The sequence below is a fragment of the Poecilia reticulata genome, chromosome 20 (genome assembly GCF_904066995.2).
Source record: "Poecilia reticulata chromosome 20, P_reticulata-male-v2, whole genome shotgun sequence".
In the NCBI taxonomy this organism is placed as follows: domain Eukaryota; kingdom Metazoa; phylum Chordata; class Actinopteri; order Cyprinodontiformes; family Poeciliidae; genus Poecilia; species Poecilia reticulata.
Genome location: NC_088849.1, coordinates 14541331 through 14560042, shown reverse-complemented (window position 1 = coordinate 14560042; position 18712 = coordinate 14541331). Strand labels below are relative to the sequence as shown.

Below are 18712 nucleotides of genomic sequence, written 5' to 3'. Positions count from 1 at the left end.
CCTGCACATCACCAGTACGTTAACTCTGCCTTACAATCAATAGTTTTCTTTAAGCTCATATGTCTCTACCAGTCTTTCATTTGTGTCAGCTAAATATGAAGACGTTGGAGATCTAGAGGAAGACGAGTCAATTTGAACTATGAAGACTTCACTTATTGCCTCAGACGTCACACAAAGGCAGCGATCTGATGCCCTTTCTTTGGTTTTTGTTTCTTACACGTGTGCCCAATTATTTTTCAAGAAATGGCGGGGAACGGCAAATAATTCACTGAATTATCACACAAAGGATTGCGAGCTTCGGACTGCTAATGCATCATCGCTTATTTGCAGCTGACTGATATTAGTTACACATGTCTTGCTAGAAACTGAGAGATTAAGTTTTGTTTCTTTAAAAGCATCTCTCTGGAGAAATCCTCCGTTTATGAGCGGGCTTCATACACAGGGCCATTGGGAGCCACTGAAAGGGCCACCCAGGAAGGAGGTCATGCATCTCTGTTACTAACTGGGAGAGCTGGACCACCATCAATGGTCAGCAGACTGACCCAGGTCTTGATTTACAGCTGAACAGACTGGAATTTATCTGAACACACAGCACAAATAAATTTATGTTGGAAGGAAAGGTTCACTTTGAGGGAAATGTCAATCTGATTTTTTTTTTTTTTTTTTTGCTTAAAAATAATGGACCTATTGAGAAATCTAGACGAGTATTTTCTGGCTGCAAATCCCCTCTATATAACCTCCTTAAGAAAACAATTCAGATTGGATGATGCCCTTTTCGAACAGCATATGGCAGACCGTACATCAGAAGCTCACTAGGCCACAGTCAGGCCACACCTTACCCCCTGTCTGTTAAAGGAGACATCATCTACCCTGCCTGTTTAGCCGTTTTCACTGCTGGAAACACTTTAAGCTGGAAACCTTGCCTGATGCCAAGCTTACAGACGTGGAGCTCCTCCCCAGCTCCTCCGCTCTCCCAGGTGATTCACATTTGACATAAAACATGTCAGACACTTCACACGCAAACACTATTTCCTCAACATATATTGTTTTGACCTGGCTCTAGCGATTGTTTGTTTGTTTGCTTAAGACGTTCCGACCAAATAAGAGTCTCAAACAATTGTGTTTGCTTGCATGCTAAAGCTAACACTAACCTATTTTGAAGGTAAGCTAATCTACATCATGTTTGTTTTGTGGGTTCTGGCTTCTTCCCACAAGTCCAAAAACACGACTTTTAGATGGATTGGTGTCTAGATTGTGCTTTGGCGTGATTGGCTGTGTGCTGTTTGTGTTGTCCTGTGGTGGACTGGCAATCTGGTAGCCTGCTTCTCACATAATGAGTGTTGGAGCTAGATACCAGGCGCCCAACGACCCTGCAAGGATAAGTGGGTCTAGATTATGGTTGCACAGTTAGATGGATTTTATTGTTATTTTTCTGAAAATTAAGTGACTTATTGTCTCCAAAATAAAATGTTGTGCTTAAAGCCAGAGATCACTTTGACTTCTTGCCTTTCTGAAATGAAAATCAGTTGTAAGAACATGACCTCTCCTGCTCTTTTGTGTGTGTGTGTGTGTGCGTGTGCGTGTGTGTGTGTGTGGGTGTGTGTGTGTGTGTGTGTGTGTGTGTGTGTGTGTGTGTGTTTTTATTTGAGCATTTGGAACACGTTACAAAAACAGATTCATTATTCAACTTCACGCTGATACCTCGGGCAGTTTTTGGCCATCTCTGCTCTGAACATTAACCAGAAGATATCCATCATTGTTCTGTGGAGAGTGGAGACTGCTGGGTTTGGACAGGAATCTGGAATGTTGTTGAGGGACATATTGTCTATATTAAACAAGTGTGTGGCTGGTTTGAGCTAAGCTGGTTTCCAAACTCTTTAGAAGTTTTTTTGTTGTTGTTGTTGTAGCTCTTTTGTGCACTTTGACATTGTTAAGGACTTGGTTGATGTGTTTCCATGATGATCAAGATGCATAAAGGCTAATTGTCTATGATAAACAACAGGAGGAGGTGACTCATCTGCCTTAAATGTGTTGTTTGATTGAAACAATCACCACCAGAAGCAAGAAAATGAATCTCAGAGTCTCTGGAAGGTCAGCATTGTGTGTAATTCTGTTCCAGACAAAATCCAGCAGGACCGTCTTGTTGCCGGAACACGAATCCCGTTGTGATCGGCGCCTGATTGTGAGTTTTATTATGTCAGATTTCTGAGTCAGAGGCCCCGGCAGAGAGTTGATAGTTCACGTCGCTTTTTAAGGTTAACTTCAGAACTTCATTGCGTGAGAACGGCAGTCTGAGCTGTCCTGTCTGGATCCCTCTTCCTTTCACAGAGACTAATTTGCGCCTCTGTAGGCCGAACGTGACGCGGTCAGTATTCTAGACGCTTGGGGATCATTTCAAAGGCCGTGCTGTGTGTGTCGGTTTGCACAGAGAAAGGCCTTGTGGGGAGAATCTTAAACCTGGATCAGGTAGCTCATCCAAACTGTCTTTAACCGAATCTTTATATGCATATTTTGTTCATAATCATTCAAGTATAGTAACCTAATGATGGTTTGAGTGGTTTCGCCAGGTGTTGGAAATATTTGGATTGAATTGAGTGGATTTTTCCTGAGTCTGGAGTGAAACAAAATATTGTGGCAGGGACACAAAGAACTTGTTAACCTGATCATATTTAGACCTGTTGTCGAGCTGCTTTGTATTATTTCCTACTGAATGTCCCTTTGGGTATTTTGGAACACCTACCCTGCTGTAGTTTAACTTTAGGTTTATCTTACAATCCCTTTTTATTTCAAAAGCAGCAACAAGCTGTCTTGCTCTTTTGTGTTCCCATTTACTTTCAAAGTTGCTGGGTAATTTATAAAACCCACAAAAACTGTGATTTATGAGACATTCTCGTGCTGCTTTATTCAGATTGGCTGAAGGCGTTTTTTTTTTTGTGTGTGTGTTGTCACCAATTTGTCACGCCTTTTGCCACAGGCTGCTGGTGCTTAGCTGGGAAAATAAGTCATCTTGAGCATCTTATTTTGGTTTTTAACAATGGTCTCCTAAATGCTTTGGTGTGGTGTATCCTTAGCAGTCAGTAATGACGATCTCTTTCAGACATATTATTCTCTTTATTTCTTTTTTGATTACAATCCAGGTGTTTCCTTTTTCCCAGTAACTATTTGGTTCTTCCATTCTGACATGATCAAAAACGGCTCTTTCATTTTTCTTTCAATCAAATAAAGCTTGTTTTTCTGTCTTTTTGTTTGAACCGATTTATTTTCTTCTACAGTCAGATTAATTACATCAAATGTGATGCAACCACACACGTGTGTGCGTGCGTGCGCGTGCGTGTGTCAACTGCGTGTGTGTGACCAATTACCTATTTCTATTTTTTTAGATTCTGATTTGTTATGAGCTTTCAGTAAGAGAATCACATTTTTTTTGAATTTTGGAAAATAAATCATTTTAACAGTAGCAAAAAAACAATATGGCAAGTCAATGTAATATAAAAATGGGAAACTGGAACTGGTAAAAAAAATCTAATAAAATAATAATAATAATGCATTGAAGGCATCCAATGTTCCTCCAGGCTTTTTTTTTTTTACTCAAATTTTTTGATTCATTTCTTCTGCTTTTGTTAAATTAATTCTGATCCAAAGTATTAACTTAAGCTTACTTGAGCAGTGGTCAGATCTCATTAGGTGCATGTTCCATAAAAAAATGAAACCACACAACTCATAAATTGGCTTCAATATTTCACCACTTTATTGCATCTGGACCACTTTAGATGAGCACGACTGCAAAATCTGTAACTCTCAGTCTTCTTGGACAAAGGATGGAATTGCAGATTTGATAAACGGTGTGTAAATTACATTCGTTTGTAAAATGTCTTTAAAAATAGATTTTAGTACTTTGTCATTTTAGACACAGTTTAAGAGTTTCCAAAATCACCCTGAACTTAATTGTCTAGAGAGCTTAAAGGTAATGGTTCCTTTCTTAAACTTTTTGAATTGGCGTGCAAAAATTTAATTTGAATATTTGAATTGCCGTAAAAAAACATGAATAAATAAAGATGGTCAAAATCTTGTAATATTAGTAACTCAAAGATGGAACTTGTCAGATCAAGGTGAAAACCACTGCATTAAGCATTATTCAACTTTTGTCTTTTTTATTTTAAGACAGGGTTTTATTTACTTTTTTTAAATTCCTACCTTCCCAGTACTGGAGAATGATGGGAGCCGATTCCATTCCTTTAAACAAAAAATGATTTAGATGGGGATTTTTGCTCTATGACGACAGGGGTTGGAAACATGTTCTTTTGGTTTTCTGATACGAGATCTTTAACCTTTCCAGCTCTACAGACCTTTGTCTGAATACAAAGGGTCCAAATTACAGTGAATACTCTGATTTGGTTCCTGTTGTTTTTTTTATCAGCTCTCCCAGGGACGGCATGCAGGAACAGGGTGGAGCAGGAATGAATGATGACGCCGTTACTGGCCTTATGGGAGGGGAAAGGCTGCCTGATCGGCCCTGTTGTAAAATCTCTACTGGATCTCTTACCGTTGGAGGCTAGATAATGTCTGTAGTGATGCCAGAAGAAAATCTGACAGATTTCAGCTGCTTCACACCTGCTGCTCCTTTTCTCTGTCTTCCTTTCTTCTGCTTTTCTCAGAGGGTATCATGTCCCTGTAGTTGGCAAACAGTGTGTGAGTAGCCCTTTCTCACAGCCATCCTCGGCTTCAGTCAGTTCCAGTTACGGGCGCCCGGGCTTTGAGGCTATGAAACTGTAAAAAGCGAAGGACAGATTAATTGTCATGGAGTGAGTAACATTAGAACTGTTTGGTTCTCCTGCTTTCCGATCACAATGATGATGCCGTTTTCTCCTCATCAAAGCCTCTTGCTGCCAAGACTCTGATGTCAGTTTCCCAGCAATGTGATGCGAATTTGATTTATTTTTTTTGTTCTCCGTTTCATAAAACATTTGTGATTGGTAGACTAAACAAGAACACAATGGAACTGTAACACAACACATTTGTTGTCATGGAGATTGTTGTTGTTTGCTTTGGATGTTGGGAGTAAAACAGACAGGATTGAGTTAGGGTCTATGGCTGTGACTAATAGGGCTCGTTCTGCGTAGCAGCACGGAATAGTTTTCATTTTTGTGGTTTTACAGTTATGATTCAGAACAAGGAGTAAACTGTGACCTTGCATCTTTAAATATGTTTTTATTCCCTAACCCAGCATTAAAGATGTTTTTGAAGATGATTTTTTTTTATTGGGTTATATTGCTCAACACTTTAATGATGGGGAATGCAATTGAACCTTATTTTCCTAACTAGTCTTTCTTTCCCATCATCACAACATGACAACTAAGAGCAATAGGCTCTAAAGGGTGAACATAAAACAGTCAAATATTTTCCATATGACTAAAGACATAATTGGAAGTCTGAATTACTGCGCAGCACCTTATAATATTGCAGTCTACCACCTACTACATCAATATCAAATAGGCCCTTCTATGATTGCTATATTGTACACATGGATATTGTGAGAATTGTGATTCAACATGTCCTGCAGCTTTACTTGTTGAAAATATCTTACCTGCCACTGTGGTTGAAGATTTTCCAACCAGAGTGATTTTGAAATGTCATTAAGAAGAAGCATAATGACGAATTCAAACTAAATTCCGGATCATATGTTGTTTTTTTTTTAACGGGTACACTACCTTAAAGTCAGTGGCTTTGGAGTCCAACAGTCTTCAGTTTCCTGGGAAAATTTAGAGCATTGAGTGAATAAGACTGTATGATCATGTGAAGTTATCATATTGTGATTTATGTGACAATAAACAGACTGCTTACCGCATGGCTTTACGAGATGCACAACAGGGAGACGTCACTCTAAAGGACGCCATTGGTTGAAGAGCAACAGTAAGATGGATTTATTGGTTAGCACTTTTAACCCTCTTCTCCCTGACCTCCCCCCCCACACACACACACACACTTTAAAACAAGAAAGCAAACTAATGAGAATAACCCATTGCCAAGAAGTTTTTGTGTTTCTGTCATGATGATGAGGGTGATAAGTTTTAGATCATAGTTGGATTTGAGTGTAGCACACAGCTTCAGTCTTTCAGGCTGAGGTCGAACAATGAGGGAATTTGGGACAGACACCAGCTACTCTGATCAGTTTCCATTACTCTGGGATGAGGAATTTGAAATGAAAGATAGACCAAACAGGGGATTAAAATCTTAAGTGGATCTTGCTAATGGCTGCTTCCATTGTTTAAAAAATATCCAGTTGTAAGGAAGAACTTTAAAAAAAAAAGGTGAAGTGTACCTTTCCCCCACAAGAGGGCACAAATGATGCTACAGAATGGCTGTCAAGGTTTCCAGTTATCTTTACCAGCGCCCTTCATGTTGCACTAGCTCAAGATGGCATTGTTTACTTGATCTTTATCACCAACTGAAACGGAAAGTGTTAAGGAAACAACTACTGTATCACCAGTAGGGGGGTGGGGGGGAAGAACAGGACTCCATATGCATGTCTATGTTTTGCACATGCAGATATTAACTCAAGATCTTGGTCCCTGGATTGAGGGGTACCATATTTGCCTGCCTCACCAAACAGGCTCGTAAAGCAGCATTATGAAGCAACCGTAATGCAGTCACCTGCTATTCAGTGCTTGCTGTGAGGCACCGACACGAAAGAGCAGACGGGGTTTGATTTACGGGAACATGTGGTCCGGGCTGCTGTTTGTCCTTGCAGTTGGTGTGCCGTTACAGAGCCTTTGACTGTTGAGAGGGCCCCATATGGTGCGAAAGACGTCTAAAGTTTTCACTTGGCTTGCTTTGGAATGATGAGTAGGCTGAGTGGATGGGAATCATTTTTCCTCCTCTCCAACTAAAAACAGAGCTTTGTTTTTTTTTTTTTTTACTTCTGAATCATTTTTAAACATCAGTGTTTTAATTGTATGTCTTGTAAAACTGATCAGTTTTCCGCTAATTTGATTGCCTCGAAGGACTTTGATTAAGAAAAGGTTATTAAAACTCTTAATCATGCATGCGCTAAACTCTTTGCCCCATAAACCTAATTGAAACAAAAAGCTATACTGGTGCCCTGCAAGCAGGCTGCTTGTGAGAACGCCACATGTCTTAGATCACAGATCAGCCAGTCAGCTAGCCCATGATGTAGCAAAGTTTGAATTGTCCAGTCCTCTTTCTGTGGCCGTCTGGGGCCAGACTGAGGCGAGGAAACAACCCAACAAAAGAAATATTTGTCCAATCTATCCAAGCAAACTCTCCAATTGAGGACTGAACTTTCCCATCACATCAGTCTGCCTGTGTGACATGCAATGGAAAGAGTCAAATGGCTTTCAAATGAACAGGGGGGGAGGCTGTGCATTTACAAACAGGTCTGTAATGAACACTGATAAATTGAGCACATGCGCCAATAGACTTTAACTCTGGCAAACATTTACATGTGCAACGTATTTTGGTCTGTCTCATTAGAAAGCTGTTTGTTACATGACAAATTTGGCAGAGTTTCAAAGATCCATTTTCTTAATTGAGCATTCAAGATGAACATAATTTAATTAATATTTATGTCTAGATCTCAAATGCTTTCGTCTCACTTCCCCACATGAAAGTATTTCTAATACTTTGTCTGGTCAATGATTACCATATGCAAAGATCCGATGTATCCCCTTGTGTTGACGTTGTAAGCCTTTTCATTTAAACAGAATAGTGTTTGAAGATCTGTGGTCCTCGCAGCTCAGAAATGCTTCTCTTCTCCTGTTTACATCTCCAGGCTTCTTAGCGTCACAAAGAGTCAGGAAGTCTCGATCGGTCCATGAGGGTGCCGGGGTCTGCCGTACAAACTTTGATTTGTGTGCGTGTTTGCAGTTTGCCAGTGTAAAGTGAAAAAGGGTTGCCAGGGTGGTGAAAGCATGTTGTTTGCTCATGTCCAGACCTGCAGAATGGATGAGGACACAGATGGGGTTTCTCTCTCGGTTGACTTTTCTTCAGGCCTAAGCCCTTGCCGTGTTTGGAGAGACATGGAAACCTCCGCTAGAATGAGCAGGCATCTTATTGAATGAGGAAAGACTTGAGGCTTTCACCCAAGACTGCATGAATAGGATGTGAGAGACGGGCAGCGCGAGTGGGTGGATGTAGTCGGCCTAAAATGGATGGTCTGTTCTGTCGCTGAGTGTTTCCTGGTCAGTGGACAGTTTTAATGAACATTAGGATTATTATTATTATTATTATTGAGGGTGCAACCAAGGACGGTCTCAAAAGAGAGATGTTTCAAACGGTTCAAGGACTGATGAAATTCTTCACCGTACAGCTTGAAATCATTTTAATTACATGATATTCAAAGTCTAAATTGTGGACAATTCTAGGTTGTAGTTCCCGTTTTTTAAACCTACCACTACTTGCTAAGTCTTTCTAAGAAATAAAATGCTAATAAAAGGGTCCTTTGTAACACATGCCAACATCACGTTCAGCATGCATTTGAAACTGATGTTTTGGACAGTGCATTATGGTCTCGGATAGCAGCGTGGGAATGATTTGGCAAAGGGATGAACTAGCATGTTGCAGATGCACGTCTGCTGCTATTGACTACAATGGCATTTTTAAAGTTTACATCAGCCTGTAGTTGGCAAAGTAGTGCTTTGACACTATCGGTTCTGCATCTTGTCATTCTGCGTGTGCACAGGTTTAAAACGTCACTGGAGTCATTCAGGATCTCCGAATGCAGAACCAAACAAATTGCTCCAGTAGAATACATGATTACGACCCTCCTCGGCAACCTTGCATGTAAAACATTGGAAGGTCGGTAAGAAAAGGCTGGGATTTCCACTCAGGACCTTCAGACAGCTAATGCACCATAAAACTTCAAAGCCTGGACTTCCAAATCATCTGGGTTTGCTTCTCACCATGCCCAGTACTACTTTTCTCTGGAGAACTCTTAAGAGATTTGTTAAACAGCAGCACATTTTCAAAGGGAAACAAAGGGCAGATCAGGCACTGCGTCCAAGAATCACAGCATTTGGCTCTAAAAACAGTGTGCAAACTTGTTATCACAAGTTAATAACAATATGCTGTAATAGGAATGAAGGTGGCGGAAACACGTGTTCCGTGCTGCTCTGCTGATGCCTTTTGAGCACATGGTTGTAACACCATACAGCAAGCAGAAAAGCAGAGTGAAGTGCAAATTCTGAGCTTTCAGATTGTGTTAAAAAAATAAAGCAGGTTAATGCTTTCAGAAAGCTTCTCCTTCTTTAAAGTACCTGCAGCACATTTGGTTCTTTCAGTCACGCATGAAGTGTTAGTCGCTGGCTTGATGTCTGGCCTTGGGTCTGAGAGCAATTTGCTATTTGAAACCCTGTAAGAAGTTAAATGATCCAGACAGCGCAGCTCCAAAGGTCTCCACAAGCTTCTTTTTACCACAATAAGGTGGTTAGTGGTGAAGGGGAAAATCTGGAAATGTTTTGGAGAGAATATTAACACCTTTATTTCTTTCTCTTCTCAGCTATCTTCAATTGTTATAAAAAAATACCAAATATAACTCAAAAGAAATTTGATTTAACAATGACTGATTGAAATTCGTCTCCGTCTCTTTAAGACACTCCTGTTCTTTCTGACACTCCGGCTTCAGCATCACAATAACGCTTTTCCATGATGCCGTTTACCACCATTCTTAAGCGCTTTGGGCTGATACGTAGTTCATGTGTTGAGCTCGGCAGTTCCACCGGGTGTTTGCTAATTACTACTGCCACTAGTCTGGAGGAGCTGAGTGGGGAGGCGTGCAGGTGGAATACTCTGAGGAGGAAGCTCAGCCGTAACGCACCAGTTCAACGCTTTGAAGGTCAGCGGAAATTGCCTGTGCTGTAAACAACCATCCTCCTCTTTGAAAAGAGAAGTCCTGATCCGAAGGAGGCAGCTGTTGATGTATAATTCAATATTTGGAAGCGTGGCCAACATGGACTGACGGCTTTATTCACTTCCTCCTCTGCCATTGCTAAAACTACAGACATAATTATAAAACTGCACAGAAAATCGACGTCCTCATTCAGAACTTCTCTTTCTGTTTACCAATTGATCCGCTTGAAATTCTACTGAAAAAAATTCAATGGAATGGGAGAAATCCCAGGCAGAGCACTGATGGGAGATGAGAATCAAGCAGAATTGCATAGGAAGGCAATGGCCAGGCTAGTTTAGAGTTCAATCTGGAATACTCTGATATTTTTTCTTTCAAACACTTAATGACCTTGTTACAAAGATGTATCTGCATAATATGTTCACTGATAAATCCTGAAAATATTAATGTGGAGTTCGCTTTATTGTGTTTCATTCAGAATTGATAGTAAATTAACTTTTATTTGCCTGACTCGGCTAAAGAAAATTAATTTAAATAAAGGTTATTCCACCAGGAATTATACTTTCCCCGACTTTCTGAAAGTATTTCCATTTCCAGTATTTCTTAGAAGACCACTATAGCAGCACTGACATATTCTATTACTTGCAGATTGCTTGTCTGCCGCTCACTCAAGGTTTTCCCCCTGCTGTGACGAGCAATAGCACATGTGAATACAGATGTACAAATACATTATTTTTTTTTCTTGTTTAAAATGGTGCTACCTGAAAAGTACATTGAACAGCGGAGGTGACAGAGGCTAGACATATGTTGGACCGAGTGGAACAGAGCTTTGATTCAGACGCCCAGAAGGGCCACATTAACATCAGGTTAAACCAACATTGGGAATGGGAGTGAGCCAAGATCATTACAGCAAGAGCGCGAGTGCTCAGCGGGGTTGGGTTACGCACTATCAGCTTTACCCTGAACATGTCTGTCAGAGGCAGAGAAGGTAGTGAGGAGGAGGAGGAGGAGAAAAACGAAGAAAAGATTGATGAGTGACAGGTTTTGACACACGGGCTTTGCTCAATAGCCCCAATTCAGGTCGGCTCTGTTGGCCGCTTTTGGGTTGCTGTGTAGTGAAATGATTTACTAAATGTTTTGATACGTCAGTGTTTTTAATTGGAATTTCATGGGACTGATCAAAGCACGTTTCCATGAAGTGAAGGGTAAAATTAGTATTTTTTATTTTTTTTAACATTTTTCACAAATGGAAATCTGAAGTGAAATGTAATTGTATTTAATTCCGTCGTTCTTTCATTCAAGTACGGCCAACTTCCCCTTCCGTATTAAAGAAAAGCTTCCTCACAGCATGATGCTGCCACCATCGTGTTTCACTGTGGGGCTGCGTCTAGAATGATGTACTGGCTTCTTGCAGAACACATGGCATGTTGCTTGTAGACCATAAAGATTAGCTTTGCCCTTATCTGACCAGACCACCTTGTTCCTTGTATTTGATGTTTCTCCTATCGCTTGTGGGAAACAGGATTTTTAATTGCTTGGCTTTGCCAATATATATATATTTTTATAACTTAACCCTGCTTTAAACTTACTCCATAACTTTTACCTCTGATCTTTCTGCTGTCCTCTTTGGTCTTTATGATGGTGTTTGTTCATTAATGTTCTGTAACAAACCTCCGAGGTCTTCACAGAACAGCTGTATTTGAACTAAAAATAAATTGCACACAGATGAGTTCTATTTGCTAATTAGGCTGACTTCTGAAAGTAATTTATATAACTGGAGGGGTTTTTTGTATCAGCAAAGAGGGGTGACTACAAATGGATGCCACTTTTGTCTGATTTCTTTTTCTTTTTTTTGACAAAAAAATTGTGCATCTATTTCCTTCCACTTCAACATAAAATTGAAATGATAAAAATAAATCAATTGATTTGAGGGGTAACATAATAAAATTGGGAAAAGCTCAAGAGGTACGAGGACTTCTAAGAGGCGCTGCATACAGAATTCAGACAGCTAATGAATGGATGACAGATCTTGTCAGTAATTTGTTGTGCTGCTCTGTATTTAACATTGTGGTGTCTTTGGCCAGAGTGTGACATCATGCAGGGAGCTGAAAGCAAGCAGTGCCCGGGTCGGGTCAGATCCCAGTGAGACCCACACAGCGGAATCATTCCAGTCGGCGGGAGAAACTTTTGACTGTTGGGAGTCACAAAAACACGGGTGGAGCAGGAACCTCCTCTCTTTTCCGTCCTCCGCTTCCACCAGCTGGCTAACAGATGGAAAGACCTGTAGGCCAAGAAAGCAAACGGGACGATGGAAATGAGGGTGGAAAATCTCACTCAGAGATTTGTTAAATGATAAGAAAATTTGGCAGATGTTCCAGTGCGGCGTTGCGGTGCAGTTGCATAGTTTTCCTCACACTGTGTGACAAGTGTGTTTGTGTGGGCAGGGATGACATTTAGCAACAGCCGCCGCCTGTGTTATGCAATGTTAGCGTTTGGAGTGCTTGTTAATTAGGCTCGGAAAATAGAGGATGTCGCACAGTGCGGGGGAAGGTGATGAGAATGTCAGAGATTCAGGGAGAGTGTGGGCCGATACAAAACATGCGGGGCCGGTGCTCTCCTGAATGCCTGCATGTTTTTGCGCTTGCCGTGGGTGCGCAGCAAAGTTATTTTTGTTCGTTTTTATCTTTTAACAGGTGAAGAGGTTGTTGGATCAGTTTTAACTTGTCCTTCTACATTCACACACACACACACACACACCTTGCTTGCTAATCTTTTAGCCAATTTGAGTTGGTCGACGTGCATTTTTAGAAAAATGCAGAAATGTGATAGCCGGGTGGCACTGATGGAAGGAAAGGAACATATCAACTTAATTGCAGTTGCTTTTTATGGATTTAATCTTTTTCAATATCTGGAGAGCTCTTTTAAAGCTGCCACAGGCGCATTGTGAAAACTGAAGAGGCAGTGGTGACCAGTAAATCATAATTAATCTGTTTTTGCACCTCTTCTAAATGTACAAGTCAGAAACGTTAGGAACAGCTGAAGAAACATTGTCTCACTTGTCTCAACAAAGCTGTGCTAAATGACTGTTTTCATCTGCCCTACTTTTCTGTTTAAATAAACCAGCTGCTGCTGATTAAGACCTCTGCCACATTTCTGGCATGTTTGTTTTTGTTTCATGTAAATCTCTTGTATCACATTTTTTTTTCTTTTTTTTTTTTTTTTTCTACCTGCCATCCGACTGTGCATGATGGTGCTTATCCTGTTCCCCTCATGCGGGGTTTGTCAGAAGTCCAACCATGCAAGTTGAGATTCAGCATCACTTTTAAGGTTGTAACAAGACATGTTTTTGTTTTAGTTTTTGACTGTTGGGATTTGGTACAATAACCTGGAATCACAGGCCATGTTGCATATTTATTTGTGGGATGAAGAATTCAGATTGTTCTGTCGACGTTTCTGCTCTTAAATTCCTACCTGCTTTTGCAACTTCACATTAGTGGCTGTAGCTCACTAGGAGTTATTAATGAGAACAGCATAGTTCTCATTAATAACTATTATAAATATATAATAGCATGTGATGTGGAACTGCATCAGGCCTCGTATATAAATTGTTGGGGGGCTATTATTTTTCAAGCTGCACCCTGAAAACCGATTTCCCAGATAGATGAATCACCAACTGTCACAGAAACACATTTGTCTTAGTTTTGAAATAACAAGAACATTTCTGACATACTAAAGACGCGTAAACTGGAAAAATACTTAACGCATAGTGTGTAATTTTTGCTTCGGTGTAAATGTTGAGCAATTTTGAAACTGGTTCTGCCAATAACTTGTCTCTCTCATTCAAACATAACTTATCCTGCTGTCGAGCCTTCAATAAAATCCAGCTGTCCAGCACAATATCATGCAGAACAAGGACTCAAATAACATCATATAAATAAAAATCAACATGATGGCAACTAATCACCTTAGAATCTGTTGCATCCAGGAAACCGCAGTCATGTAACCTATAATAAAATATCACCACAATTTTGGCACGGCCAAACATTATTTTCTCACTGGCTTGGAATAATGATACTGTCATAGTTTGTACACAATATATGAGCATTTTGGACAACTTGTCCATCCATCCATCCATCCATCCATCCATTTTCTTCCGCTTATCCGGGGTCGGGTCGCGGGGGCAGCAGCTTCAGAAGGGAGGCCCAGACTTCCCTCTCCCCAGCCACTTCTTCCAGCTCCTCCGGGGGAATCCCAAGGCGTTCCCAGGCCAGCCGAGAGACGTAATCCCTCCAGCGTGTCCTGGGTCTTCCCCGAGGCCTCCTCCCGGTGGGACGTGCCCGGAACACCTCACCAGGGAGGCGTCCAGGAGGCATCCTTACCAGATGCCCGAGCCACCTCAACTGGCTCCTCTCGACGTGGAGGAGCAGCGGCTCTACTCTGAGTCCCTCCCGGATGACCGAGCTTCTCACCCTATCTCTAAGGGAGAGCCCAGCCACCCTGCGGAGGAAACTCATTTCGGCCGCTTGTACCCGTGATCTCGTTCTTTCGGTCATGACCCAAAGCTCATGACCATAGATGAGGGTGGGAACGTAGATCGACCGGTAAATCGAGAGCTTCGCTTTTTGGCTCAGCTCTCTCTTCACCAGGACGGACCGGTACAGCGCCCGCTTCACAGTAGACGCTGCCCCAATCCGCCTGTCGATCTCCCGTTCCCTTCTTCCCTCATTCGTGAACAAGATCCCCAGATACTTGAACTCCTCCACTTGAGGCAGGACGACCCCCCTGACCCGGAGAAGGCACTCTACCCTTTTCCGGCTCAAGACCATGGCCTCGGATTTGGAGGCACTGAGCCTCATCCCGGCCGCTTCACACTCGGCTGCGAACCGCTCCAGTGAGAGCTGCAGATCACGTTCCGATGAAGCCAACAGGACCACATCATCCACAAAAAGCAGAGATGCGATCCTAAGGCCACCAAAACGGATCCCCTCAACACCTCGGCTGCGCCTAGAAATTCTGTCCATAAAAGTAATGAACAGAATCGGTGACAAAGGGCAGCCTTGGCGGAGTCCAACTCTCACCGGAAACGAGCCCGACTTACTGCCGGCAATGCGGACCAGACTCTGACACCGGTCATACAGGACCTGACAGCCCGTATCAAAGGGCCCGGTACCCCATACTCCCGGAGTACCCCCCACAGGGCCCCCCGAGGGACACGGTCGAACGCCTTCTCCAAGTCCACAAAACACATGTAGACTGGTTGGGCGAACTCCCATGCACCCTCCAGGACCCCGCTGAGGGTGTAGAGCTGGTCCAGTGTTCCACGACCAGGACAAAAACCACACTGCTCTTCCTGAATCCGAGGTTCGACTATCCGACGGACCCTCCTCTCCAGGACCCCTGAATAGACCTTACCAGGGAGGCTTAAGAGTGTGATCCCCCTGTAATTGGAGCACACCCTCCGGTCCCCCTTTTTAAACAGGGGGACCACCACCCCAGTCTGCCAGTCCAGGGGAACTGCCCCCGATGTCCATGCGATATTGCAGAGTCGCGTTAGCCAACACAACCCCGCAACATCCAGAGCCTTAAGGAACTCCGGGCGGATCTCATCCACCCCTGGGGCCCTGCCACCGAGGAGCTTTTTGACCACCTCGGCGACCTCGTCCCCAGAGATTGGAGAGCCCAGCCCAGAGTCCCCATGCTCAGCTTCCTCAACAGAAGGCATGTTGGTGGGATTGAGGAGGTCTTCGAAGTATTCCGCCCACCGGCCCACAACGTCCCGAGTTGAGGTCAGCAGCGCACCATCCCCACTATAAACAGTGTTGGTGCTGCACTGCTTCCCCCTCCTGAGACACAAATGTGTCTGTAGTCAAGTTTTGGACAACTTGATTGATAAATCCCAAAATTTGCACCGATCTAAAATGACTGAAGTTGCTTGGTTTTATATATAGCTTAGATACAAATGTATTCATTTTTCTGAATTTGTAGAGGCATGTATGTATTTTTGTGTGTCATTGATGAAAGTGTTGGAAATATTTCCCTCAAGATGCTGTAGTTTTTGCTACTTTTTCAAAATTTTCTTTTTTAACCTTTTTCACTTCTTCCAATCTTGCATTATTTACATTGGCAATCTAGATAATTTATCGTTGATTTAGATTCATTTTATCACGTGAATGTAATTTTGTTTGTCTATCTCTGCCTCTTAAGAAAAGCCCAGATTTCCTTGTTTCTTCCATGTTCTACCTCCTACCTTGCTGCATTTTTGCTCGGTGGAGCTGACCTGAGAAAGTTGAGATTAAGTGAATCCCAGCTCCTTATCAGTACTGATTCTGAGTCATTTGACATCTTAAACCTTTCTTCAGGGTTTTCTTTGTTTCATAAGTCATCCTACTGAGGAACAAAACTATTTTTTCTGCACATCTGCTACTTTCAGCCCCCTCCCCACATTCAGCAATAACAAAGGTCCTGCTGTTGTCTGCCTTTTGGAAAATTGTCCAAAACTCTAGACGTCTCCTTCCCGATCTAAAATACCCTTTTTTTTTTTTTTTTTTTTTTTAAACTGGATTGAAAGTAACTCTAGGTCTGAAGAGTCAGACGTTTGAATGTCTTTTTTTTTTTTTTTAACTGCTGTCTGGTCTACATAAACTTTGAAAAATGTGGCAAAGCATTTTGGTTGATGTTTTTAATATCTCATTAAAAGACCAGAAGCGTTCAGGTGTGCATGTTTTAGCTCTTTGTAAAGTGGGGACGTAAAACTGGAAGGCATCCTGTTGGGCCGATGATGTGAAGCGTGTACACGCTTTCGCTGAATGTCTTATTTGTGTCTTAGTTCGTGTATCAGACACCCAAAAACAGACTGTGCACACAGTTGGATTTATGTCTGTCTGAATTTTTGGGTTTAAGCTATCCCAAGTGAATGTGCTAAATTTAACTGTTATTTATCCCGAGGGAGTACATATAAACACATATTCACCTACAAAAATGGTCCCTGTTGCTTGCAGTGCATGTGTGGCTGGAGGAAAAACAGGACACACATTGTTTATTAAAGGTAAGAGTTACAGTTGTTGGGTGTTGAGTGTTTTACAGGTTGTCTGACTTGGATGATCTGTTGAAACAGTGGTTAGAAATGGAGGCTAGCCTGACTTTTGAAGAAATGCTGTAGAGCTAAATTGTGCAAATCTTATACGGTACAGGGCACCACCATGAGAGTTTGTGATCAAATACTTTTTGTTGGATTAAATGTTTAAAGATTTTTGATGGCTAAATTATCCCAATACAGTATTTACACATCAAGGCAACGTTCATTCTTTGTATGCCAACAATACATTTGGCAAGCTTGTTGATTTTATCAGCAGGTTTTTCATTAACAAAGCAGCTACTGCCAGATGGTTTTTTTTTTATATTTATGGAGTTAATTCCAGCGAACGAAAAGCAGAAAGATATTGCCACTGTTAACAAAAGGATTTGCTGCTGTCATCTTGAATCACAAAGTTTTATCATTGCAAACTTTGTTGTTTTTTTGTTTTTTTTGCATGTTTTACAATATCAAACAGCCTGAGACTGAATAGATATGAGAACTACACAGTCCCAAATATACATCTGTAAAATTTAGCAGAATGAGCAGAAGTTCTTTTATCATAATGGGGAATAGTTGAAAACGTGTTGTACATGATGGCATTTAACTGTGCACATGAAAGTAAAACTGCAAATGGCAATCTGTAAATGGGTGCTTCAGTCATTTTGGTCATCTGTTCATCACTGGATTTTCTTTGCTAATATTGCTTTGTTGCATATTTTGGACAGAATTTGGATGCTTCTTCTTGCACAAAACAATCTCTGTAAATCAATTAAAGATCTGTATGCAAAAATAATACTGTTAAATGGCACTTTTTATTGTATCGACAATGAAAGTTCACATGTCTTGACAATAACTGTTTAGTGAGTTCTTAAAAACTGGTGGCGGGCTGCATCACCAAAAATTAACAAATATAATAAAATCCTCAAGGTTATGGGACAAAGTTGTTTATAAATACAACCCCCAGCAAAATATGAAGTATTTATGAGATGGAATATTCCTAATAAACTTTAGATGAGATACTAAGTTTTTTGCGGGTCTCCTTTCAAAAGTTATCTGAAACAAATGGACTACATCCAGTTCTACTTGAATTTCAACTAAATAATAAATTGTACTCTGGGTAAAAAAAAAAAAAGAAAAATAATCAAACATTGTATATCATTAATATAATGTTTGATACAACAGACGAGTAGTAGAGAAATCCCTCTTCATAACTGAATGAATAAGAGACGTGTGCCATAAGATCAATATATTTTCCTTCAACATTTCAAGACAGCGATGCTCCTAAATGGTTCCTACAGACTTGGCCTGTCTGGTCTTTTCTCCCAGCTGTACTAATCAGGGATCCTTCTGTGTGCTTGTCTGGCTTTTTCACAGCCAGCCTGGAAAGTCTGCTAATTTATGAGTCATTTCCTAAGGAAAACACAAGTCCTCAGTGAGTCCTGATATAAGGACACCACTGGGTGGGGCAAATAATGTGCAAAGTTTGATTACTAGGAGGATGGAGGGTGTTAAACATTGGGTGGTCGAAAAAGGAAATGGATGCTGCCTGACTAAAGAAGAATACAATGTGGGGAAAAAAAAAAATCAGTTTGGGATTCAAAAGCGGACGCATTAGTGTAAAAAAAAAAAACGTCCGACAGAAGAAGAAAGCTTGAGGCAGGAAAAAAAGAATAAAAACTAAAGCCATCGTAAAGCACAGTTGAGGTAATCACACTCTTGATTTGCAATAAATGAAACGGGCAAAAATAAAACCTATTAATATTCATCTTTATGGC

The 18712-nt window shown here is 41.3% G+C and overlaps 1 protein-coding gene across 6 annotated transcripts in view; it reads left to right on the top strand.

Annotated features, from left to right (window-relative positions):
- The first annotated feature begins 714 nt into the window (after nucleotides 1-714).
- The window catches only part of sulf1 (sulfatase 1), an 83175-nt gene continuing 65177 nt past the window's right edge, over nucleotides 715-18712 (top strand). For all 6 annotated transcript variants that reach the window (XM_081601374.1, XM_008396343.3, XM_081601373.1 and 3 more), the window contains exon 1: nucleotides 715-977. The gene's annotated coding sequence lies outside the window, so the exon portion shown is untranslated. The remainder of the gene's footprint in view (nucleotides 978-18712) is intronic.